The sequence below is a fragment of the Bombina bombina genome, chromosome 1 (assembly GCF_027579735.1).
Source record: "Bombina bombina isolate aBomBom1 chromosome 1, aBomBom1.pri, whole genome shotgun sequence".
Lineage (NCBI taxonomy): Eukaryota > Metazoa > Chordata > Amphibia > Anura > Bombinatoridae > Bombina > Bombina bombina.
In genome coordinates, this window is record NC_069499.1 from 504,032,727 (window position 1) to 504,060,494 (window position 27,768).

The 27,768-nt window shown below is 37.6% G+C and overlaps 1 long non-coding RNA gene across 1 annotated transcript in view; it reads right to left on the reverse strand.

Moving 5' to 3' along the window:
* The window catches only part of LOC128638350 (uncharacterized), a 206,351-nt gene extending 178,919 nt beyond the window's left edge, over positions 1-27,432 (reverse strand). Inside the window, exons 1-2 of the long non-coding RNA XR_008399087.1 lie at positions 27,300-27,432; positions 26,661-26,827 (exon numbers count right to left, since the gene is read on the reverse strand). This is a non-coding gene — a long non-coding RNA (uncharacterized LOC128638350). The remainder of the gene's footprint in view (positions 1-26,660; positions 26,828-27,299) is intronic.
* Positions 27,433-27,768: the final 336 nt, after the last annotated feature.

Consider the following 27,768-nt stretch of genomic DNA (forward strand, 5'->3'; position numbering starts at 1 on the left):
TTGCTATAGTTTCTTGGTTTGAGCTATGAAACACGCAATACAATTTTATTAAAACAGTTTTTTTAAATGTTGTTTTGCTAGAAGTAAATTCCCCATTACAAGTATATCTAAATGCTTCTAAAGTCTTGCTAAATAATTTGCATATAAAAAATTCAACAACAGAGGAAAATTGTATATGTTTCCTAGGGACCCCTGCCTTAGAGAGCTTTAGGAGTTCATAAAAAATATCTGTGCTATGAACTTAAGTTATTAGACACCCACACCAGTACCCACACTATGTAAAGCTGGGGTAACTAAAAATCCTACCCAGTTATCAAGACCATAACATACCCAAAAAGAAGATCTGTTTTTCTTTGTACCGTCTACTCCAAAACCAAGTTTCGGACTCTTAACTTGATCCAAGTAATACTATATAGGATTTCACTGCATTCCAGGTGCATAGTCACTCACTATGGGCTCAAATCTCAAAAACTCACCAGCATGAGGAGAAATCATCAGCTTATTTTACTGAGCTCTATATTGTAAAATACATTTGTGAACTCCCCTTAATGAGATACATAGTTACACAGTTAAAATGTGGCTTTAAAACAATCTCTGAGGCGCCGCATATTACTGACAAGGCATCTTACAGAATCTTGCTAGACCAGAGAGCTTTAGAGAATCAGGCCCCAGGAGAGATAACACTCATTTTATTTGTATTTGTTTTTCATTTTATTTGTTTTATTTTCTTATATATTTTAGCAATAATTGCTTATTTGCTTTGCTTGATTTCTTGAAAAAATATTACTCAATTCTCAATGCAGCCATGCGCTCAGTGGATTATTTTGAAAACCTTTTTTTACTCTCACAGTTCTTGGGATGAGCAAATCTGACTCCTTGTTATCTAGTCTATTCACTAGCCTAGAAGTTTTAAACATCAGGGTAAGATAAACCTTCCTGCAAAGCCTTCTACTCTATTTAGGGCTGTGACAGGAAGTAAGTATTTTTAACATGGTGAAATAGGACTTTGGTTTTTAATTTTGCACAATATCATTGTGGATCTCCTGCTCTTTTGTTTCAAATTTCTACTACTGGCCGATTGGAGATTCCTCAGCATTAAAATCCCTTTTAAGCAGCTGAGGCTCTTATCCATGGACTATTGCGTGGTGTGATGCCGCAGATGATGTAAGGGAGAGAACCATGTGACAGCCGGTGAAAGAGTGGTCGGGAAGTGAGTGCCTTGGGGAGTCCCGCCGAGGGCTGCCTGAAAGTGGTAGAGGAAACAAGGAAGGAGTGGTTGATAAGCTGGAGTGGTGGTAAGTCTCCCCCAATGACCGGTAAGCTGTGGGACAAAGTGCGCATTTAGACTTGTGTGGCTTGTGTAGCCTCGTTATTTGCACTTAATTGTTTATTGTAGCCGTTTACCCTTCTTGCACTGGGTCCTATTGTTGTAAATACATATTTTGCTAAAGAAGAATATGGCTTCCTCAGTTCACCTAGGTGCTGTTGGGTGACCCTGATTGCTAAATATTCAGACTTTGAAGGCAATACTGACTGCAAGTAGAAATTGATTGGGAAACCTTTGTGCTACAATGGATATAAACATGGATACTATTTGTGATCACACAGACTTTTACTCCCTTAAGACAACACAGGAGAAAGATGAAAATTTGCAGGAGTTTGAAGTGGTCTTTATCACAGATTAATCACAATTCTCCTTAAGCATGCTAATTGATGACATGGAACTGTTACTAATTAAGAAAAATAAGTTTGAATAGATAGCATGCAATGGGCATAATACCATGGGGCCTCAGATTAAATAAGTTTCCTACGTTTGTAATAGAGGAGCAGGACTTTATTAGCAGATGGAATCATGCCCTGCCAGAATGTTCACTGTAATTGATTTAGTTAATTAGTGAATATAAGAAAAGGGTTTTAAAAGTATTAACTCAACAGATTGATTAATACAAGTTGAATTAAATAAAAGAAGCAAAACTCCTGAATATTCACATTTTGATAAAAAATCCTCCAAAATATTGTGGCAGAAGCCAAAGCATTATTGTAGTTAAGCAATCTAAATATATCGGGGCCCAGTATGATTATGATAACAATCAAGTTTATATATGGAATAGAAAGAATGGGTTCCAAATGCATAGAATGGGCTTTCAGAACAGACATAGCAGAGGAGGAAGGAATAATAGGAATAGAAGTAGGAATTAAAATGATAAAAAGGTTAGATTTTCAGAAAGTGAGGCTGTTGTGTCTTCAGGGGGGGGGGTGAGAATTGGGTTGAAGTAGTTGATGTTCGAAATACAGTCCTAGCAATAACCAGCCTATATTAAGAAACATTCAAAGCAAGTATCAAACCAGGGTGGGAGGCCTACCCATGGTTGGTATAAGCAGTGCGGATCTGGAAAAGGTTTTTCAGGTTCAACCAAGAGGATTGGGGGATAAAGTACCAACCGACAGGAAGTGAGAACAGAGCCCCAACTCTAACCCCAGAACATCTACAAACAGGAGCGCTACCAATTCCCTAGGGGGAACCGTTAAACAAAAAAACAAATAGGAAATGTAATAAATATATCAGACTATACACACCACTGAGGAGGTTAAAGAAGTAGAATTATGTTTAAATTTTGTGTCATCCAATAATTTCAATGTGTTTCAAACTTTATTAGATGTCAATAAATTGGTGAGAGATATAACATTACGCAAACATTTCAAACACATGGGGAATAGAGAATTTGGAAAAAGGAGAGATCAACCTATTACCACCGTAACCACTAACCCATATTTCAAGAAAATTGTGATCAGATACTCCTTGAGGGTTTGTTTGGGGAAGGTTATATTGGTGGATTTGAGGGGTGCTCTCTTTGTTCAAAGAAAAAATATTCCTTCTACCCCATTCAGAGTAGAGGTTCCATTTTAATAATGTTTTAAAAAAGCATTGAACAGGATTTATTGCAATTGTCTGAACAGATCAAACTATTAGATAAACCAGGGAATGTATCTAGAAATGAAAGGTTAGCTCTTCAGAATCTCCAGAACAACAAAAACCTGGTTATTAGGGTGACTGACAAAGGAGGTTCTGTTTTTGTTATCAACTGTGAACAGTACATTATAGAAGCGATAGGGAACAATATCAAATGTTGCATGCCAATCCCACTAACAAATATCAAAAGGAGCTGAGACAGCTCTTAGATGATGGTCGGAATTTTTTTATTTTTAAATCAAAACATTTGCTAATATTAAGATGTTAAAAACCCACTCTACCAGTGTTTAACCACCCTTTCCAAAGGTACATACATCTTTGGAGGCCGTTACTGGTCAACCTATCCTGCGGAATAAGTTCTCTATTGGAGCACCTCTCCCAATGGCTGGATGGGTTTTTACCACCACTGGTAGAAGAACTACCTAGCTTTTTATTAGTCACCAAACATCTGCTGAATGTGATACTGGATATACAATGGTCTGTGGAATATAGCTGGCTTACAATAAATGTTTGGGCCCTTTATTCATCTATCCCCCATGAAGGAGGCATTGAAGCGGTGCAATTTTTCCTAAAAAGATCTTTAAAGTATGAGAATGGATTTTGTGATTTTGTCATCAGAGTTACTCTTTTTCTGCTCACTCATAATTATTTTCAGTTTGAGGGACATTTCTATCTCCAGAAGTGTACAAAAGCAATCGGGGAAAAGTTTGCCCCTCTTACACTAACCTATTCATTTTTTTGGTGGGATCTGTCCCACATCTATGGAGAAGAAAATCCCTTTAAATCTCAAATTATTGTCTATAAAAGGTTTATAGACAATTTGATTTTATTGCATGCCAGAAGTAATTATCTAAGAAAAGTCTTTAAAGCTATTGCCAAAGGGCAATTTATACGTCTACGTAAACACTGTACAGATCTGACTTAATATAATATACAGGCAAATTCCCTGGCAAATAGATTAAAGAGTTGAGGTTACCCTTCTGACTTTATTAAAGATACAAATCATGTGGTGGCTTCTAGGGACCGGAAGGATTTATTGATGCCCGGAGGAGAAGGTTAATGAAAAACAAGATTTACATTTCTTACAGCTTATAGTAATCAATATAATCAGATCTGTAATATATAGTCAAAAATCACCTCCCTCTATTATCCGCAGATAATGATTTGAGAGATCTGGTCAAGGAAAGGTATGACAGTTGGCAATTTAATATCTCCTACACGTTTGAGGATAAAAAGTCATGAACAGAGTTCATGTCTAACCTCCAAGGGGGCATATAAGTGCCACAATCTGACATGTAAGCCTGTGAACTGTGGTCATGGTTGTGAACATCTTTTCCATGCTAGTTACTAATGAAACCTTTTTTACACAGAATGTGTTTGAATTGTAGATCAACTAATGTGATCTATCTTTTGTCATGTGTCCTTTGTAACCTACAATACATTGGGATGACAACAAGAGAAACCAGATCAAGGATTCAGTAACATTTTACCATCATCAACTTGGGTAGTCTCACTACTCCTCTTGTACTACATTTTAAAAATAAGCACAATCAAAGCACAGAAATTCGGAGATGGACTATACATGATCAATTAAGACAGGGCACAAGGGAAGTGATCCTGTGTGGATGCTGGCCAAACTTGAGTTTTTTTTTAATCTTTAAATTAAGGACTAGGGGGTCCCAGGGATTAAATTCTGAATATGCTTTAGAAAACTTTTGGGAATGAGGAGAATGATGGAATTAGCCACATATTGTGTATCTTATCTCATATAATTGCATATTTGTAACACTATAAGTAATGATGAAGAAATGTTAAAGTGTTTGAGGGTGAAGTTGAAAATTTGGGGACAAGTTGGGGACAAGTTTCCAGGGACCCAGGCAGTTAATCCCTGACAAGTCTGAGTGCAAGGCCTATAGAGAACATTATAAAATAAATTAATCAACACAACACACAGAGGTCTGCCACTCTCTTGCAAGCACACAGCTAAGAGTAAAAACAAAAATGAGTTTGTTACAGCATCCGGCCAAATGGTTCAAGCCCAGGACCTCATCAAAGTCTTTTCCCTCCTGGATCCATATATACAGACATACAATGCATCCTTTTAATCAAACAAACTGAGAACTACACAAGGGTGCACAGGCCTTATGTAATTTCCCTAGACACATACAAAACATGGAAATAGACTACAGACTAAACTCTAAAACTGGACTGGGTACACATCCTTTGACCCTGCAAAATGCACAGCCCTGGGTGCTCAACAACATTCACAGACAGCTGTCCAGTTTCCAGAGACCCAGGCAGTTAACCCCATGGGCATTGAACCCAGACTTGTCTGGTGTTAACTGGCTTTGTGCTTCCTTTAGAATGTAGGACTACAGCTCTGCTGGTTCTCTAGATTCCCTCAGGTAAAGCTGTTGCACATTAGATGGCAGCTCATGATTAGGGGCCTCTAAGCATTTATTGTAAATATTACTCTGTCACCAGGCATGCAACTAATGTCATAAAACTATGGAATTTTATGGTGCTTTGTAAATTATTATTAATAATAGTAAGAATTATGCATTTTATATAGATTATGCTGAAAGGCAAACTCAAAGAGGATCAAGGAGTCACACAATTCTCTAGAATGAGAATTCCTTCTTTTCAGTTGAAATATTTTAACTTTTGTTATTTAAGCACAGGTGTTTTGCTTTTGTTTGCAGATAAAGGCATTTTTTTAATTACATGAGGCTGTACTTTCAAGAAATATAGGTTTATATCATGGGTTAATGTGCTCTGGAATAGGTGAACATATTACATTCAGTATTTCATCTCTGTTTATACAGTAGTTAAACTTACATAACTGCCATTCCTATGATTCTTGCAATAGACATAAGATTTCTTGCTAAACTCTGGTAAAATAATGTCTATCATACCAAAGATTAGTAAGTAGGAGGGATATTTATAAATGCTACTTGGTATTCCCTATAGTCTGTTTTATCAATATTTATATATATATAATTTTATTTTTATGCATTGAGATAATTTGGTCCCATAAAGTGTACACAATTTTTTTTATTTGTAAAATAAATAAAAATCTTTGAAAAGAAACATTTGGACTGTTTTTTCAAAGTTAGCAAGTTGTTTACCAGAGGAACAATGGCAAAATACACTCTACACAATGACCAAAAGCATTAGTAAATACAATCAACATATTCTACAGGGAGTAAATTATTAGGCAAATGAGTATTTTGACCACATCATCCTCTTTATGCATGTTGTCTTACTCCAAGCTGTATAGGCTCGAAAGTCTACTACCAATTAAGCATATTAGGTGATGTGCATCTCTGTAATGAGAAGGGGTGTGGTCTAATGACATCAACACCCTATATCAGGTGTGCATAATTATTAGGCAACTTCCTTTCCTTTGGCAAAATGGGTCAAAAGAAGGACTTGACAGGCTCAGAAAAGTCAAAAATAGTGAGATATCTTGCAGAGGGATGCAGCACTCTTAAAATTGCAAAGCTTCTGAAGCGTGATCATCGAACAATCAAGCGTTTCATTCAAAATAGTCAACAGGGTCGCAAGAAGCGTGTGGAAAAACCAAGGCGCAAAATAACTGCCCATGAACTGAGAAAAGTCAAGCGTGCAGCTGCCAAGATGCCACTTGCCACCAGTTTGGCCATATTTCAGAGCTGCAACATCACTGGAGTGCCCAAAAGCACAAGGTGTGCAAGTCTCAGAGACATGGCCAAGGTAAGAAAGGCTGAAAGACGACCACCACTGAACAAGGCACACAAGCTGATACGTCAAGACTGGGCCAAGAAATATCTCAAGACTGATTTTTCTAAGGTTTTATGGACTGATGAAATGAGAGTGAGTCTTGATGGGCCAGATGGATGGGCCCATGGCTGGATTGGTAAAGGGCAGAGAGCTCCAGTCCGACTCAGACGCCAGCAAGGTGGAGGTGGAGTACTGGTTTGGGCTGGTATCATCAAAGATGAGCTTGTGGGGCTTTTTCGGGTTGAGGATGGAGTCAAGCTCAACTCCCAGTCCTACTGCCAGTCTCTGGAAGACACCTTCTTCAAGCAGTGGTACAGGAAGAAGTCTGCATCCTTCAAGAAAAACATGATTTTCATGCAGGACAATGCTCCATCACACGCGTCCAAGTACTCCACAGCGTGGCTGGCAAGAAAGGGTATAAAAGAAGAAAATCTAATGACATGGCCTCCTTGTTCACCTGATCTGAACCCCATTGAGAACCTGTGGTCCATCATCAAATGTGAGATTTACAAGGAGGGAAAACAGTACACCTCTCTGAACAGTGTCTGGGAGGCTGTGGTTGCTGCTGCACGCAATGTTGATGGTGAACAGATCAAAACACTGACAGAATCCATGGATGGCAGGCTTTTGAGTGTCCTTGCAAAGAAAGGTGGCTATATGGGTCACTGATTTGTTTTTGTTTTGTTTTTGAATGTCAGAAATGTATATTTGTGAATGTTGAGATGTTATATTGGTTTCACTGGTAAAAATAAATAATTGAAATGGGTATATATTTGTTTTTTGTTAAGTTGCCTAATAATTATGCACAGTAATAGTCAGCTGCACACACAGATATCCCCCTAAAATAGCTATAACTAAAAACAAACTAAAAACTACTTCCAAAACTATTCAGCTTTGATATTAATGAGTTTTTTGGGTTCATTGAGAACATGGTTGTTGTTCAATAATAAAATTAATCCTCAAAAATACAACTTGCCTAATAATTTTGCACTCCCTGTATTACCCCCCATATTACTCACACATGAAATTAAACTGAATCTTTCTTGTAAATCAATAAAGATTCAGCCACATGAACATTAGCCAAAAGAAAATCCATTACAGTCTGTTGCTTCTGTCATCAGAGGAAGTGATTTAAATTCCTTAAACATGCAGGTACTGTGAGATTAACCTGTTTTATCCTAAATGGAATGTTTTTATCCTAACAACAAGTTGCTTCATTCCTAGAAACTGCAGAGTCAACAACTGATGCAGTGTTAAAACACAGCAGTCCCCTATTCGGGTCAGTGCAACAGAAACAAAACCATGACTGGACACCTATTTTATGCTCATAAGCACTACTACTAAGTGAAGCTTGTTTCCAGGGCAGAAGCAATGTTCATTTAAGTTATGGTGGATATAAAGGCATGAGATTAAAATCCTCCATTTCATAAAAGTAAGAGCAATAGAATTATTGCAAAGCCAATAAGCACATTTAGGCAACTATACAAATTAAGGGGCCGATTTAAAAAAAAAACCCGTATCGGCCCCAACGTAACTGTTTCCACGCGAGCCTTTAGGCTCACCAGAAACAGGAGTTAAGAAGCAGCGGTCTTAAGACTGCTGCTCCTTAACTCGTATGCCTCCTCTGAGGCTGTGGTCTTCAATCCGCCCAATCGTGTTTAATCGGGTTGATTGACACCCCCTGCTAGCGGCTGATTGGCCATAAATCTGCAGGGGGCAGCAATGCACAAAGAGTTCACCAGAACTGCTTGTGCAATGATAAATGCAGGCAGTGTATGTTGTTGGCATTCAGCGATCTCTGGCGGACATGATCCGCTACAGGATCATGTCCACCAGACATTGATAAATATTAAATGTCTCAGGCTTTTTGCTTCTTGTACAATGTTGAAGCACAGCAATTCCCTATTGGGATTGCAGCAGAAGCAAAATCACTTCTGGACAGCCATTCAGTGCTTATAAGCCTGAGAGATTGCATATCCAATTTGCATATCTTACCCAGAATCCTCTGGTGCCTTGGTTACAGTGTATATGGAGTACTTCTGGGTAAAGACTATCGGAGATACTTGTTTAGATGTGAACTAACGACCTACTTGCAGCAAAATCCAAAGGCCACTACTCTCTGCTTATCCTCTTTGATCTGTCTGCAGCCTTTAATACTGTCGACCACCCTCTTTTGCTCCAAACCCTCCAATCCTTCAGTATTTGCGACACAGCTCTCTCATGGTTCTCTTCCTGTCTATCTAACCATACCTTTAGTGTAGCCTTCTCTGGAGCATCCTCTGCCCCATTACCACTTTCTGTTGGGGTACCTCAAGGCTCTGTCCCCTGGCCCCTTCTCTTTTCAATCTACACGTCATCATTAGGTCCCTTAATAAAGTCCCATGGGTTTCAATATTATTTGTATGCGATGACACCCAAATCCACCTCTCTGTACCAGACCTATCTCCTTCCTTGCTAACTCGTGTCACTAACTGTCTTTCTAATATCTCATCTTGGAAGGCCTCTCACTACCTTAAGCTAAATCTCTCCAAAACTGAGTTCCTTATTTTTCCCCCTTCTTCCAAAATCTCCACCCCCTATTTCTCTATAACTGTTGATAACAATCAGTGACGTGCAATCATAGGAGTCAGGGTTTTTTTTCCAATAATTAATAATAAAAAAAAATAGTCAGGGTTTTTTTTTCCAATAATTAATAATAAAAAAAATTGTCTTGTGTTTGTGCATGAACTTGAGACCATACCCCCAACAGGTACCCGAACGTCCTCCCTCCCTCTGCCGGCACCACCATATTATGCGATCCTGGCAATCTGGCATGAATCCATCATCCATGCTGCGCAATTAAGGAGAGACAGTGATCTGTTTAGCTGCCCTCCATTGATTGCTCAACATGGATGCTTGATACTGAATTACCAGCTCTATAAGCTTGCGCCTCCCAGAGGTCTCTCTTCTGGCCCATGCCAAGCTCCAATAGAGGCGACTCTCTAAACCGCCTCTATGATGGAGCTAACAGACAGCCAATCAGTGCTGCCGGGGGGAGTGCCCATCATCACAATCAAATGGTGACGGTTTCTCTTGTCTGGGCCCTGGGGAGGCATGCCAGGCGTGGTGGACGTGAGTCAGACTGGCATGAAGTGAAGGAGGGAGCTGCTAGTGCTGACTCATGTGCGACTGTGTATGTTGTGACAGTTTCTGTTGTGAGTCCAACTGTCTCAGTCACGTGTTGCAGGAGAGAGGGTGCCTGCTATTTGCGGTGCGCAGCAACAGCCTGAGCCCTGGACTAAGGTGAAGAAGAGGAGCTGCTCAGCCTGAGCCTGCTCAGCTCCAGTACCAGTGTGCCTAGAATGAAACAAACTCTGTAGAAGTGTCAATCAAGTGCCATACCAGAGTCCAGGCCACACAACCAACCAGTGCCACTGACTCATGGACTGCCCCCTGGCCTGGACAGCTGGAGGACGCCTCATGCCGGTATTACCAGTAAGTTAATTACTTTGCATGGGGCTTCAGTTTCAAAACTATCAGCAGCCAGCCTATCGGCTTCAGCAGCTAACTAACAAATGAATGTCCCCAAGCCAGTCGGACAGCTTTGCAAGAATCTCTTCTATATTGGATGAAGTATAAAGGTTGACTGATTGGCTCTGCTCTCTGCAGCAGCATAAATGTGTGTTTCAATAGTGCTGCCTTACTTACTCTGGGATTCTGTGCCCGGTGTGCCTTAGGCTCACTCAGATAACACTGGGTGGGGTGGTTTTGTTGATGCTTAGGTCACACTGAACTGTGCACAAGTCTGCATAGCATTATGAACTTTTATGTTTGTATCTATAGTAAATTGTGTTTCACTGGCTTTGTATGAAATGTTAATTATTTGTATAGCTATGCTGGGGCCTGTGGTGTTTGTTGACACAGTACATTGTCTTTGGCACTGTGTTTTATTGTGTAGGCAATGTATGGGGCTTTTGAGTTGTCTACTTATAAAGTAGACATGTGCGTTTTGTTTTGTTCCGAATAAAAAATCGGACGAATTCGCCAAATTCGGAGATTTGAATCAATTTGAATTTCTGAATGACCCTAGCAATGAAACTAAACTATTCTGAATGCATTTGTAACATATAAATCCTATTATCGCCATAGACTAATCACAATTCAGTATAAAAATTAAATTTAGTGAGATTTAGTGAGATAGTACAGTGAAATAATTCCGTTTGTGTAACATGGAACCATCTGAATCAACATAACACATACCGAACTTCCGAATTTACAAAACAAATACATCTGAATCCGAAACGAATACATTCAAATGTATCCGAATTTGAATCGATTCAAAATGAAATTTGAAAATATCTGAATCGGTCCGAAGCTAATTTTTCCACTGTGCACATGTCTATTATAAAGAGATGTGCAAGTGCTGTTCAGCCCACAATTCCATTGTGCGCTGGGGACCTGGGACCCTTTTTTTAAAAAATTGCTGCAGAGTCAGGGCTGCATCAAGGTAGAGGCTAGTGGAGCTAGATTTAGTATTGCTCTAACCTGTGCTGTGTCTGTGACTGTGTGTGTCTCCAATGTTAGTGCCTGTTTTATGTGTTACTGCCTGTGTGTATGTCTATGTGTATCTGTTAGTGTTTGTCTGTGGTTGTGTCTCCATGTGTCTGTTTGTGTTAATGTGTTAGTGTTTCTGTTTGCGTGTTAGTGCCTGTGTGTATGTGTTAGTGCCCGTGTGTATATTTTAGTGCCTGTGTGTGTGTGTGTTTCTGTGTGTTTGCGAATGTCTGTTGTGTGTCTGTGTGTTTGTATGTGTATGTGTTAGTTACACTGTGGTGAAGTTAATGTGGAATGCTAAGCAGTGAAATAGTTTATGTGATTGAAGTCTCTATCTGAAGCAAGAAAAGGAACTATCAATGCCAGTTTTTTGTTTGTTTGTTTTTGTACTAACTCAGGGATGGAGGTGGGCTCTTTTAGAGTGGGAAGTCATTTATTTTTGTTGGGTTGGTTTGAACTAGGTTGTACAGTCTTTTAACCAGAGGGGCAATTTTTCATTTTCCCCTACTGAAGTGTCTGTGCTGGAAACTATGTTAAAGGGACAGGGAACTCCAAAATGTTATTTCATGATTTGGATAGAACATACTATTTTAAACAACTTTCAAATTTAATTCTATTACCAAGTTTGCTTCAGTATCTTATTATCCTTTGCTAAAGGAACAACATTGCACTACTGGCAGCTAGCTAAACACTTATAGTTAGCAAATAACAAGAAACAAATGTGTGCAGGCACCATTAAGCAGCTAGCTCCCACTAGTGTAGGATATGAACGTATTCTTTTTCAACAAGGGATACCAAGAGAACAAAGCACATTTAAAAATAGAAGTAAATTTAAAAGTGTTTTAAAATGACACACTCTGTCTGAATCATGCAAGTTTAATTTTGACTTTTCTATCCCTTTAATAAAAATAAGCATGTTTAAATGAGAAATTCTTTAGTTAGGTACTTAAAGTAATAGATTCTACTTTGTGCATAGACTTTTCACATATATTGAGAAGAATAGAAGCTATAGTAGCTCATGTGTTGTTATTTTACAGTCAATTAACACCATATGTATGCAGTACTATATCTTCTATTCTTCATTGACTGTCAGTAAACAATCTGTTTGACCTGTCATGGGATTTCTGAACTTACAAATTTTGGAATGAGTACTGTACCATAAGATCATAAATCCCATGACAGGTCACATTGTTTTCTGTCATTCTTCAGTTAGAGCTATACAAAACCATTCCTTCCTCGTTATGAATAGTAAAACCACTTTGCTATATTTTTTCATTATTTATGTTGCCCCCTTTCTCATGTAATGTAGCACTGAAAGTTAAGCAATTTCTAATTACCAGAACATGGAATTGCTCACTCATCAAGGCAAAGCCTGCTACATATCTGTCCCTAATTGGCTTTAGTGGATAACAGCTGCAAAACTCTTTATACTAACTAATGACAGTGGCCTTGTTGTCTGAGGAATGAAGCCCAGATTGGATTCTCCAAATAAAGCAAATGGTGTGTGGAGTGTGGCTACTGGAGAATAGCTGCAGTAAAAAGGATGTTAATTTGTTTTAAAATGTTAAAAGAGCATTAAACACTAGTGATGTCGCGAACATAAAAATTTGGGTTCGCGAACGGTGAATGCGAACTTCCGCAAATGTTCGCGAACGGGCAAACCGGGCGAACCGCCATAGACTTCTTCAATAGGTAGGCAAATTTTAAAACCCACAGGGACTCTTTCTGGCTACAATAGTGATGGAAAAGTTGTTTCAAGGGGACTAACACCTGGACTGTGGCATGCCGGAGGGGGGATCCATGGCAAAACTCCCATGGAAAATTACATAGTTGATGCAGAGTTTGGTTTTAATCCATAAAGGGCATAAATCACCTAACATTTCTAAATTGTTTGGAATAACGTGCTTTAAAACATCAGGTATGATGTTGTATCGATCAGGTAGTGTAAGGGTTACGCCCGCTTCACAGCTCGCAGTGTAGGTGATATACCTGCCCTGACCATGCTTTGCAGACCAGGTATCAGTGGTCAGATGGACCCTTGCTCCAACACTGTGTGCCAGATATGCCATTATAGCAGACTTATATGGCTTTGGCGTTGCTTTTTGGTAATTAGAAGGCTGCTAAATGCCACTGCACACCACACGTGTTTTATGCCCAGCAGTGAAGGAGTTAATTAGGGAGCATGTAGGCAGCTTGTAGAGTTAATTTTAGCTTAAGTGTAGTGTAGTAGACAACCCAAAGTATTGATCTAGGCCCATTTTGGTATATTTAATGCCACCATTTCACCGCCAAATGCGATCAAATAAAAAAAAATTGTTCACTTTTTCACAAACTTTAGGTTTCTCACAGCAATTATTTACAAACAACTTATGCAATTATGGCATAAATGGTTGTAAATGCTTCTCTGGGATCCCCTTTGTTCAGAAATAGCAGACTTATATGGCTTTGGCGTTGCTTTTTGGTAATTAGAAGGCTGCTAAATGCCACTGCGCACCACACGTGTTTTATGCCCAGCAGTGAAGGGGTTAATTAGGGAGCATGTAGGCAGCTTGTAGAGTTAATTTTAGCTTAAGTGTAGTGTAGTAGACAACCCAAAGTATTGATCTAGGCCCATTTTGGTAAATTACATGCCACTATTTCACTGCCAAATGCGATCAAATTTAAAAAAACTTAAATGTTTTCGCAATTTTAGGTTTCTCACTGAAATTATTTACAAACAGCTTGTGCAATTATGGCACAAATGGTTGTAAATGCTTCTCTGGGATCCCCTTTGTTCAGAAATAGCAGACATATATGACTTTGGCGTTGCTTTCTGGTAATTAGAAGGCCGCTAAATGCTGCTTGCCATCAACCTGTATTATGGCTAGCAGTGAAGGGGTTAATTAGGTAGTTTGTAGGGAGCTTGCAGGGTTAATTTTAGCATTAGTGTAGAGATCAGCCTCCCACCTGACACATCAGACCCCCTGATCCCTCCCAAACAGCTCCCTTCCCTCCCCCACCCCACAATTGTCCCTGCCATCTTAAGTACTGGCAGAAAGTCTGCCAGTACTAAAATAAAAGGTTTTTAAAATTTTTTTTAGCATATTTACATATGCTGTGGTGTAGCATCCCCTCTTAGCCCCCAACCTCCCTGATCCCCCCCAAAATAGCTCTCTAACCCTCCCCATCTGCCATTTTGGGTACTGGCAGCTGTCTGCTATTATTTCACAGTCAAAAAAGTGTTGTTGTTTTTAAATGTACACTACTGTTACACCAGATATGAGTGGTGGCACTGGGCAAGTGGGCACAGTATACGCTGTTAGCCTGACACACACGCTGGCAGGCAGGCAACTGCAATTAGATTACACAGGAAAAAAAAAAAAAGCAGACTGATGTTCTAGCCCTAAAAAGGGCTTTTTGGGGTGCTGTCCTTACAGCAGAGATCAGATGAGTCCTTCAGGACTGTAATGGACACTGAATACACTAGCCTAGCTATCAATTTCCCTATTAATTCAGCAGCAGCTACACTGTCCCTCCTCTCACTAAGAATGCAGCTTCCGAATTAATCTAAAATGGATGCTGTCCAGGAGGTGGGAGGGTCTGGGAGGGAGGGTCTGCTGCTGATTGGCTGGAATGTGTCTTCTGACTGTGAGGTACAGGGTCAAAGTTTACTCAATGATGAGGAATAGGGGGCGGATCGAACATCGCATATGTTCGCCGTCCGCGGCGAACGCAAACATGCTATGTTCGCCGGGAACTATTCGCCGGCGAACTATTCGCGACATCACTATTAAACACAGCATTTTTCTTTCACGTTTCAGATAGAACAAACAATATTAAACAACTTTACATTTTACTTCTGTTATCTAATTGGCTTTTTGGTATCCTTTGAAAAGCATACCTTACCTTGGTAGGCTTAGAAGTAGCAATATACAGTGTACTACGTGAAGCTAGCTGCTGATTGGTGACTGCACATATATGCCTCTTGTCATTGGCTTATTTAATGTGCTCAGTTAGCACCCAGTAGTGCATTTCTGCATATCCTTCGACAAAGGATACCAAGTTAATGAACCAAATTTAAAGGGACACTGAACGCAATCTTTTTCTTTCATGATTCAGATAGATCATGAAATTTTAAGCAATTTCTAATTTACTCTTGATATCAAATTTTCTCCATTCTGTTGGTATCTTTATTTGAAATGCAAGAATGTAAGTTTAGATGCAGGTCCATTTTTGGTGAACAACCTGGGTTGACCTTGCTGATTGGTGGATAAATTCATCCACCAATAAAAAAGTGCTGAACCAAAAAATGGTTAGATGCCTTCTTTTTCAAATAAAGATAGCAAGAGAATGAAGAAAATTGATAATAGGAGTAAATTAGAAAGTATCTATCTATCTGAATCACAAAATAAATAATTTGGGTTCAGGTCCCTTTAATAATAGCAGTACATTTGACCTGCAAACTGCCAATTGATTTATAAATTTAAGCTGCCTCTGTCGGGTTCACATATCACCGCACTGTGATAACTCCATCATTACTAGGGTGACCATATTGCCGCTTTAAAAAGGGACATATATGAAAAATCTCACCTCTTTTTTACATATATGAAAAATACACGTCAGGGTTCTTATACAAAACATTTTTTTAAACATCCCTAAAAACAGCCCTGACATATCTATTTTTCATATATGTCCCTTTTTAAAGCGGCAATATGGTCACCCTAATCATTAGCCCTACCCCGCATGCCCGATATCTTGGGGGTCACACTTGACTCAGATCTTTCTTTTACTCCTCACATTCAGTCCTTGGCTAAAGCCTGCCACTTCCACATTAAACATCACTAAAATTAGACATTTCCTTACACAATACACAACAAAGATTTTAATCCACTCTTTCATCCTTTCCCGCCTCGACTACTGCAACTTCGTCCTCTCTGGTCTCCCTAGCTGCTGCCTAGCTCCTTTACATTCCATAATGAATGCCTCTGCCAGGCTCATCTTCCTTACACATCGCTCTTCATCTGCCACTCCTCTCGGCCAATACCTTCACTGGCTCACTCTTGCCTTTAGAATTAAACACAAAATCATCACTCTAACATACAAAGCACTCAACTGCACTGTTCCCCACTACATTTTAGACCTTGTCTCCAGATACTCTCCCTCCCGTCCCCTTCACTCTGCTCACAATCTCCTACTCTACTCCTCTCTTGTTACTTCCTCACATTCCCATTTACAGGACTTCTCCAGACTGGCTCCCATCTTGTGGAACTGTCTCGCTCCACAAGACTCTCCCCTAGTTTTAACAGTTTCAAGCACTCCCTAAAGACTCTACTATTCAGGAATGCATACAACCTACACTAACCTTTCCTCACTCCATTGCTTTCCCCTTGAACCCCTTAGAATGTAAGCCTATGAGCCCAGCTGTTTGTAGATCACCTTCATAAGAGCCGACTACAACAGTGCAACTCTCGGCAGGGCCCTCTACCCATTTGATCCCTATAAATGTTATTTTGTATACCGCCTATGTTTATAGAGCTGCAGAATATATTGGCGCTCTACAGATACCTGATAATAATAATAATAATAATAATAGATGTGCTAATTGCCTATGCAATAACTCTATTGCTCTTAATTTCTAAAACAAACACAAGAATTCTATTTGATATTTCCCTATATCACATTTTTATGAATACAGCCTCACAGCGAAACACAGCAGAGGGCTAGAATGCAAGTGGCAGGCTAATATTAGCGTGTGTGATATTCATATATTGTTTCTGCACTAACTTGCACACATATTACACGTTGAAAGTAACAAGTGGAAACTACATTTGTGCTCGCCAGGTTAGCAAGACTGAAGTCCTCAAATAAAGGGTAAGGGCTAAATAAACACAACATAAATACATTAAAATAAAGTGTTTACACTCATATATACACTTTCCGATATACATTATTTTCATAAACATTAAAATTAAAAAAGTTATAAGGGTTCAAAAGTATAGGGTATATGACAAGGTATTTGAATGGAAAGTGCTATAATGTATATATACATACATATACATGTCTAAATATGTGTGTATGTATATATATGGCTCAAAATGTCAAGCCTTAAGCTACTAGCTAGCCAGCCCAAAATGTTACTCGCCACTTTTGATCCCACCCACCCACACAATACCCACTAACCCACCCCCCTCTTTGCATAAATTTAGCCAATATGAAACACGTTATTGTGAAGTATTTTTTTTTTATTATTGTTTATGTTTTTTACCATAAATTAAATAATGCTCCATACAGTAATAAATCAACTAAAATAAGTGCATAGTAGTTAGCAACATCAACTAGGGTTCTGGGGAAGACAACAGTTGGACAGAAAAAGGAAGTGGTTGAACTGAAAGCAGAGAGTGTTGACCTTAATGTGAGGTCATAGCAGACCTGGAAAATTGTTTTAGAATTATCTCTCATCTATCTTTATCCACTGCCTCCTCTCTTCAATTTCTCTTTTTACCTCCTCCTTTCTCTCTCAGGCCATATATTCTCTTTACACTCTGTCTCCTCTCTCATATTTCTTTCTTTTTTTCTCTACTCTTTTTCATAATGCTATCTTTTACTCCACTCTCACTTTTCCTCGCCAATCTCTCTCTCTGCCCCTGTTTACCCACTCAGAAGTAACAGTCTAAGCACTAATGTGGTCCCTATAGCCCTAGAGGAATATCATATCCTTGCCCTTTCATGGATACATAATATTTGTAGCAGGTAGCTCACTAACTTTCACTTGCCACTATTAAATTTTCACTCGCCATTACCTAGTGGGCTAGTGGAAATTTTGATTATTATATATATATATACATACACACATACAGTACTATGCAAAGTCTTAGGCCACAAATAGATTTGTTTTTTTAGCAAAGTTTTAATGACCATTCATATTTATTTGTCAGTCAGAAAATACAGGAAATATGTACATAAAATATAAAATAGAACAATTTTCAGAACAAAATGGTTTCTTCAGGCAAAATTCAGTATTTATTGTGACCACTAAGCACATCTTGGCTTCTTTCATCACTTCCAAGAGTTCTTCTTTAGATTTAGGTTGTCATTTATTTATTTTTCTGTCCAGGTGATCCCATACCGCCTCTATAATATTCAGGTCTGGACTCTGTGGAGTACAGTCAATAACTGTCAGTGTTTTATCAGCTGTTTTTCTCTACAAATATGATTTCACTGCATTAGCAGTGTGCTTGGGATCGTTATCATAATGAAAAATAAAACCATTCCCAATCAGGCGCTTTCAAAAAGGAATGGAATGATGAATTAAAACCTGTCTGTACTTTTCAGCATTCATGATCCCATCAATTCGGACAATATAGCCAACACCACTGGCAGAAATGCAGCCCCAAACCAGGACAGACACTCCACCATGTTTCATTGAAGGCTGCAAGCACTTATTCTTCAATTTCTTTCCAATTTTTCTTCTCACATATTGTCAACAATTGGACCCAAAAATTTCAAACTTGGATTCTTCACTCCATAATACTCTTTTCCACTTATCTTCATTCCAATCTTTGTGAGCTTTAGCATATCTTAGCCTTTTTACCCTGTTCCCCTTCTAAAAAAGGGATTTCTTGGTTGCTACCCTTCCACAAACACACATTCCTGATCGAGCTTTTTCATAACTGTGTCAACTTCTCATCAGATTTTGAAAGGTTTCTTGGCCTTCCAGTCCCTTTTTTGTCCTTGACCTCTCTTTGAGAGTGGCCTTGCTGATGCAAACGTATGATTTTATGTCTGTCAAATTCTGTGATCTTTGGCATTTTGAATGGAATGATGTGATTGAAAGTTGGTTTTATTAGCAAGTTTCCTATAAAGTAAACTCATACCACATATGTATGTAATGCTCAAGCATGTTTTGCACAAACCTGGTGTAATAGACCTTTTTCACAGCAGTCATTTTGACATGAAATAGTAGGAACAATAGAAGTGTTAGCAATGACATTAATAAGAGTACCATTCCATTTACGTTTAAGAGAGTCAGGTTCCTGCTATTGCTCAAGTGCAAGGGGAGGTGACACTAAATACTTGCCACTTTAGCCTATAGAAGCAGTTTTTTAAGATTAGTTTCTGTTTATTAATACTGCATACACATATCCTGTATTTTCTGGTTGTATTCTAATAAATAGATTGATAATAATTATATATGGTGATTATACCATTGCTAAAACAAAAAACTAATGGTGGCCTAGGACTTTTGCAAAGTACTCTCTCTCTCTCTCTCTCTTTCTATATATATATATATATATATATATATATATATATATATATGTGTGTGTATATTTACATACTTACATATCTACACATGTATACACAATATACAGGGAGTGCAGAACTATTAGGCAAATTAGTATTTTGACCACATCATCCTCTTTATGCATGTTGTCTTACTCCAAGCTGTATAGGCTCGAAAGCCTACTACCAATTAAGCATATTAGGTGATGTGCATCTCTGTAATGAGAAGGGGTGTGGTCTAATGACATCAACACCCTATATCAGGTGTGCATAATTATTAGGCAACTTCCTTTCCTTTGGCAAAATGGGTCAAAAGAAGGACTTGACAGGCTCAGAAAAGTCAAAAATAGTGAGATATCTTGCAGAGGGATGCAGCACTCTTAAAATGGCAAAGCTTCTGAAGCATGATCATCGAACAATCAAGCGTTTCATTCAAAATAGTCAACAGGGTCGCAAGAAGCGTGTGGAAAAACCAAGGCGCAAAATAACTGCCCATGAACTGAGAAAAGTCAAGCGTGCAGCTGCCAAGATGCCACTTGCCACCAGTTTGGCCATATTTCAGAGCTGCAACATCACTGGAGTGCCCAAAAGCACAAGGTGTGCAATACTCAGAGACATGGCCAAGGTAAGAAAGGCTGAAAGACGACCACCACTGAACAAGACACACAAGCTGAAACGTCAAGACTGGGCCAAGAAATATCTCAAGACTGATTTTTCTAAGGTTTTATGGACTGATGAAATGAGAGTGAGTCTTGATGGGCCAGATGGATGGGCCCGTGGCTGGATTGGTAAAGGGCAGAGAGCTCCAGTCCGACTCAGACACCAGCAAGGTGGAGGTGGAGTACTGGTTTGGGCTGGTATCATCAAAGATGAGCTTGTGGGGCCTTTTCGGGTTGAGGATGGAGTCAAGCTCAACTCCCAGTCCTACTGCCAGTTTCTGAAATACACCTTCTTCAAGCAGTGGTACAGGAAGAAGTCTGCATCCTTCAAGAAAAACATGATTTTCATGCAGGACAATGCTCCATCACACTCCAAGTCCAAGTACTCCACAGCGTGGCTGGCAAGAAAGGGTATAAAAGAAGAAAATCTAATGACATGGCCTCCTTGTTCACCTGATCTGAACCCCATTGACAACCTGTGGTCCATCATCAAATGTGAGATTTACAAGGAGGGAAAACAGTACACCTCTCTGAACAGTGTCTGGGAGGCTGTGGTTGCTGCTGCACGCAATGTTGATGGTGAACAGATCAAAACACTGACATAATCCATGGATGGCAGGCTTTTGAGTGTCCTTGCAAAGAAAGGTGGCTATATTGGTCACTGGTTTGTTTTTGTTTTGTTTTTGAATGTCAGAAATGTATATTTGTGAATGTTGAGATGTTATATTGGTTTCACTGGTAAAAATAAATAATTGAAATGGGTATATAAGTTGCCTAATAATTATGCACAGTAATAGTCACCTGAACACACAGATATCCCCCTAAAATAGCTATAACTAAAAACAAACTAAAAACTACTTCCAAAACTATTCAGCTTTGATATTAATGAGTTTTTTGGGTTCATTGAGAACATGGTTGTTGTTCAATAATAAAATTAATCCTCAAAAATACAACTTGCCTAATAATTCTGCACTCCCTGTACATATGTTTATACATATGTTTATAAACTTTGGAGCCCTTTCCACTCAAATAACTGAAAATATCAAAACATCTTTTTTTATTCAAATTTAATATTTAATAATGTGTTTGTATGTACTATTTTACTGTGTAAGTACTGTAAATATTCTACATTCAAATGTTTTTCACATAGGGCAAATGTTATATACATTTTAAATAGATATTCCTATATATATTTGTATATACCTATACACACACACACACACACACACACATATATATATTGAGTAGCAACAACTACGAAACAGTCTGTCCTGGGATAGTTTTGAATCACTGCTTTAACCCTAGCTAAGTCTATAAGCTGTGTGAACAGTGATACTTGGCGTTAAGGGAATCTGCTGAAAAGCAGGCTGAAGTAAAAAGGTGTGTCATTGTGAACCTAATTTGCATCTCTTACCCAGAATCCTTTGCTGCATTGTAAATAATGTATTCCAGAGGTTTTCTGTGGGAAAAACAAGCCTTCTGGCTTGTCTAGATTTGTTAATGAGCTTCACAATGAGTTATTTTCTCTATTTCTTTATTTTTTTTCAAAACATTTTAGAAATAAAAATTAGAAATATATATTTAATAATAAATAGAACATTTTCCTATGTGAGGAACATTGGAATGTAAAATATTCATAACTACCCACATGGAAGAAAAATATATTTGAAATATATTTAAAATAATATATTTTTTGTATATTATTTCATAATATTTTGAAATATATTTTAAATATTACAATTTTGGCCACATTCAATATATTTCAAAAATATATTTCAATATATTTGTTAATGTATTATTGAATATATGTTCAGAATGCCATAAATATATTTAAAAGTGTATTTCGGAATGTATTCTAAAATATACTTTGACTGTATTCTGGAATATATGTTAACTGTACTTGAAAATGCATTTAGAAATATATTGCCGCAGCCATAAATATATTTCAAAGTGTATTTCTGAATGCATTCTGAAATATGCTGTGAATATATTCTGGAATATATGTTAAATGTACTTCAGAGTGCATTTAGAAATATATTGTTGCAGCCATAAATATATTTCAATGCGTATTTCGGAATATATTCCGATATATGCTGTGACTGTATTCTGGAATATATGGTACATGTACTTTAGAGTGCATTAAGAAATATATGGCAGATAAATTAGAAAGTTAATTTCTATCCAATTCTGAAATGCACTTCCAATATATTTTATATATATTGTAGGCATATAAAATCAGCAAATATTTCTACTGATTTTCAATTAATATATTTCAGATGCATTCCAAATTTTAATCCACTACATTAAAAAAATGTATACCCATTGAATTCTAAAACATTTGCTGGACATGAAAAAATAAATAAACAGAACAGTACAATATACAAAACTTTATTGTCATTTAAAAATACATATATATTTTTACATATATATTTTTATAAATTTTAAAACTTGCAGAACTCATGGGATAGAACTGTAAAATATTATTTAAACTGTGGTAAATTACTTTTTTATTGTCGTGATTCTGTTGTATTCTTAAATGATGTTTCCTTTAACAGGCGATATTTCAGTCTGCGATTTTTCTGTTAACTGCATCACTTATGACGCCTTTTGTTTCAGGAAACTTCTTCAGAGTAGCAACTTTAAAAAGTAAATGGAAAGTATTACACTTATTAGATTTTTCTCCTGAAACAAAAACTCTGCAACAGCTATCAACGGAATAAATTAAACTAGCAATATTAGGCATGTAAAAATACATTAAAAGATTGTAGGCCTACAAGGACCAGATTACAAGTGATGAACAGTTACGCACGATCGAAAATGGATTGGAAGTAGATCGCTTGAGCGCAATTTAAGTTAACACGCTTCAGGATTGCGTGCCCTCCGAGCTCTAGTTAACTGTTTTGCGAAACAAAAAACATAAAAAATGCATTGAAAATAATAACACTATCTAATAAAAAATATTTAAAAAATAAAAAAATAGCACCAAAAAATTATAATGGCTCATGGTGCTGGGGAAAAAAAAAGGCAGACAAAGGGCTTTAATATATATATACTGTGTGTGTATATATATATATATATATATATATATATATATATATATATATATGTGTGTGTGTGTGTGTGAGTGTGTGTTCATATGTATTTATGTGGGTATATATATATATTCCGCAAAACAAATGCACTCACAGGACTTTTAGTTAAAGAAAATTCACAAATGTAATGGAATGTTTTTGGGGAGTACTTCCTCTTCATCAGCATAATAACACTGTGACAAACTCACACTTAAATACAGAAAGTGAAGTACAAAGCTTAATGACATAATACCAAACCTGTGTGTACACTCAAAAAAGCGCCATAATACCATGTTAAAATGCAAACCATGCATTCCAATGCAATCCAGACCGGAAGTGAATATCAACAACGTCACTACCGGTATATCAAAATACAGATATTACATCAAAATAATTGTAATTATATTATAAGGGTGTAGGGCAAAAAATTAAAACACACAAATCCTGCAGTAACATTTCCTGCTTAACTCATAAGTGCCCTATGTAAGCCATATTATTAAGTGTTATAGCTTGGCTGTTATCGCCGCTGCATATAAGCCAAAAGAGTTAATCTTATCTAATAACAATGTGATAAGTGCATATAGACTACTGCCCTAGTAATCATACTTTACATGTGTCCACTTCTAAGGTGTTAGTGTAGGCCGTCTCACTGGAGCGCAAAATGTGCGTTCCACTACATGGAGAAACCGAATGTGACGTAATTTGACTACTTCCGGTTAGATCCGACCTATGTAAATGTCTGTGTTGCTTGTCTAAAAAAGATTTATTCTATCATACTAATGAAAGTGTGAATCACTGTGTGTCACTTAAAAGTGTAATATTCCTTTCCGGTCTGGAATGCATTGGAACGCATGGTTTGCGTTCCAACACAGTATTTTGGTGCTTTTTTGAGTGTACACACAGGTTTGGTATTATGACATTAAGCTTTGTACTTCACTTTCTGTATTTAAGTGTGAGTTTGTCACAGTGTTATTATGCTGATGAAGGGGAAGTTCTTCCTGAAAACGTTTCATTAAATTTGTGAATTTTCTTTATCTAAAAGTCCTGTGAGTGCATTTGTTTTGTGGAATATTTACTACATGTATGCACCCAGATGGATGACCATTGGAGAGCAACTCTGTAGCTTGGGATTTTTTAAATTTTTAAATATGAATATTGCATAAATATGTTTTTTTTTATATTTTCATCTATTATTTAACGGCTAGATTACGAGTTGTGCGTTAGGGTAAAAAAGCAGCGTTAAGAGGTCCTAACGCTGCTTTTTTATGCCCGCTGCTATTACGAGTCTTGAAGGTTTAGGTGTACCGCACACTTCTTTGGCCTTACAGCAAAATGACTTACGTAAACTTCGTAAAGTCTTTTTTCTATGGGACTTCCATAGCACCAGTATTACGAGTCTGTCCTGGGAGGCCAAAAAGTGAGTGGTACACCCTCTCCTGTCAAGAGTCCTAACGCATTTAAAAGTCAGTAGTTAAGAGTTTTATGGTACAACGCTATAACATAAAACTCATATCTAAAGTGCTAAAAAGTACACTAACACCCATACACTACCTATTAACCCCTAAACCGAGGCCCTCCCGCATCGCAAACGCTATAATAAAAATTTTAACCCCTAATCTGCCGCACCGGACACCGCCGCCACCTACATTATATTTATGAACTCATAATCTGCTGCCCCCAACATTGCCGACACCTACAATATATTTATTAACCCCTAATCTGCCATCCCCAATGTCGCTGCCACTTACCTACACTTATTAACCCCTAATCTGCCGCCCCAACATTGCTGCCACTATAATAAACATATTAACCCCTAAACCGCCACACTCCAGCCTTGCAAACATTAGTTAAATATTATTAACCCCTAATCTGCTGTCCCTAACATCACCATCACCTACCTACATTTATTAACCCCTAATCTGCCACCCCCAATGTCGCCGCCACTGTATTAAAGTTATTAACCCCTAAACCTAAGTCTAACCCTAACCCTAACACCCCCTAACTTAAATATAATTTAAATAAATCTAAAGAAAATTACTATCATTAACTACATTATTCCTATTTAAAACTAAATACTTTCCTATAAAATAAACCCTAAGATAGCTACAATATAACTAATAGTTACATTGTAGCTATCTTAGGGTTTATTTTTATTTCACAGGCAAGTTTGTATTTATTTTAACTAGGTAGAATAGTTTTTAAATAGTTATTAACTATTTAATAACTACCTAGCTAAAATAAATACAAATTTACCTGTAAAATAAAACCTAACCTAAGTTACACTAACACCTAACACTACAATATAATTAAATAAATGAACTAAATTAAATACAATTACCTTAATTAAATTAAATTAGCTAAAGTACAAAAAACCACACTAAATTACAGAAAATAATAAACAAATTACAGTTATTTAAACTAATTACACCTATTCTAATAGCCCTATTAAAATAAAAAAGCCCCCCCGAAATAAAAAAAAACCCCTAGCCTAAACTAAACTACCAATAGCCCTTAAAAGGGCCTTTTGTGGGCCATTGCCCCAAAGTAATCAGCTCTTTTACCTGTAAAAAAAATACAAACAACCCCCCAACAGTAAAACCCACCACCCACACAACCAACCCCCCAAATAAAATACTATCTAAAAAAAAACCAAGCTCCCCAATGCCCTGAAAAGGGCATTTGGATGGGCATTGCCCTTAAAAGGGCAGTTAGCTCTTTTGCCGCTCAAACCCTAACCTAAAAATAAAACCCACACAATACACCCTTAAAAAAACCTAACACTAACCCCCTGAAGATCGCCTTACCGGGAGACGTCTTCATCCAAGCTGGACCAAAATCCTCAACAAAGCCAGGAGAAGTCTTCATCCAGGCTGGGCAAAGTGGTCCTCCAGACGGGCAGAAGTCTTCATCCAGACGGCATCTTCTTTCTTCATCCATCCGGCATGGAGCGGGTCCATCTTCAAGACATCCGACACGGAGCATCCTCTTCATCCGCAGTCTTCTTACTGAATGAAGGTACCTTTAAGTGACGTCATCCAAAAGATGAAAAGAGAACACTCATGTCAATCTAACCGAGGTTCAAAACATGTGTCAATGCCATATTCATTTTCAAATCAAATGTACTGTTTATTCAAAAATTATTCAACCTAAATAACCATCATGTAAAATATGCATTCAGACATTCATTTTTTTCAAGCTGAGCCCTGAACTTAGGTAGATTGAAAATGAACACTGAAAATAATGCGTTTATATACAATATTTCTCTACATGTTTGCTGAATAATTTGAACGACATTTAAACTTGCTAATGCATCCCTGCTTGATTTAGTTATGTGCACTTCATTTCAAATGGAACTTAAAATAAATTATAAAGAATATTCAGGTGTAGGGAAAAAAACAAACCAACCTGTTTAGGCCTAGAGTACGATGAGTGACAAAGAGACGAAAGCAACTCTTCAGCTGAACCTAATGCTGAGGAACACAATGGTTTGCTCCCCACCCAAGAAGAACTACCGCCATCAATCTTCATCGCTATCAGCTGCCCTGTTGTAGTTTTTAAAGTATCCAATACACCTGGCAATATGGAAAATAAAATCCCATACTTAAGTTACAAAAACGTTTTAAAGGATCGCTAAACACATCAGAATAGCATAAACGCATAAATAAATGACAATGAAAAAGCACTTAGTTTGAATTTCAAATGAGCAGTAGATTTTTCCACATGTCAAAGCTAATTACATTTTCCTTCCTAACGCATCTTGTGACAGCCATCAGCCAATCAGAAAATGGATATACATATATCCTGTGACTCTTGCACATTCTCAGTAGGAGATGGTGCCTCAGAAACGGTGTATATAAAAAAACTGTGCACATTTAGATAAGGGAAGTGAATTGGAAAGTAGTTTACAATTGTGTGTTCTGAATCTGAATCATAAAAGTTTAAATTTTGACTTTACGGTCCAGTGATTGTATAAAAGTACAGTATTTATACTAAAGTTGAGTGTTAATCCCTTATTCATACTAAAAGTTCTACTATTTTGCTTACCTAAACATCATCAGCAGCAGATTTATTCTCTGATGATGTTAGTTCTTCAAACCTCCTTTTTAAATCCTTTTTGTGCTGAAGTTTTTTTCTTTTTCGGCAACAACGCTGTTTAGTTCTTTTGTTAGTGAATGTTCTTGATCTAAAAATAAAAAGAATATTGACAGTTTTATTTTTTAGAATTTAGTCTGTTATTGAAAGTCATATTCGATGTGTTTTACTACAAGTCAAGATCAACATAACATCGCAATAGTTATGTAACGTCGCATCTAGTTAAAACGGCTGATAGACTTTTTCTTAAATCTATGAACTAGCGCTGCGGAATCTGTTGGCGCTCTAAAAATAACCGATAATAATAATAATAACCTGGATAACCTCCCATAGTGCTAATTAAGTTAAATTAACAACAGATAACCAGAGATAAGTTGAAGAAGCTAACCTCATTAAGGTCAGGGCAACTTACAGGATGTCT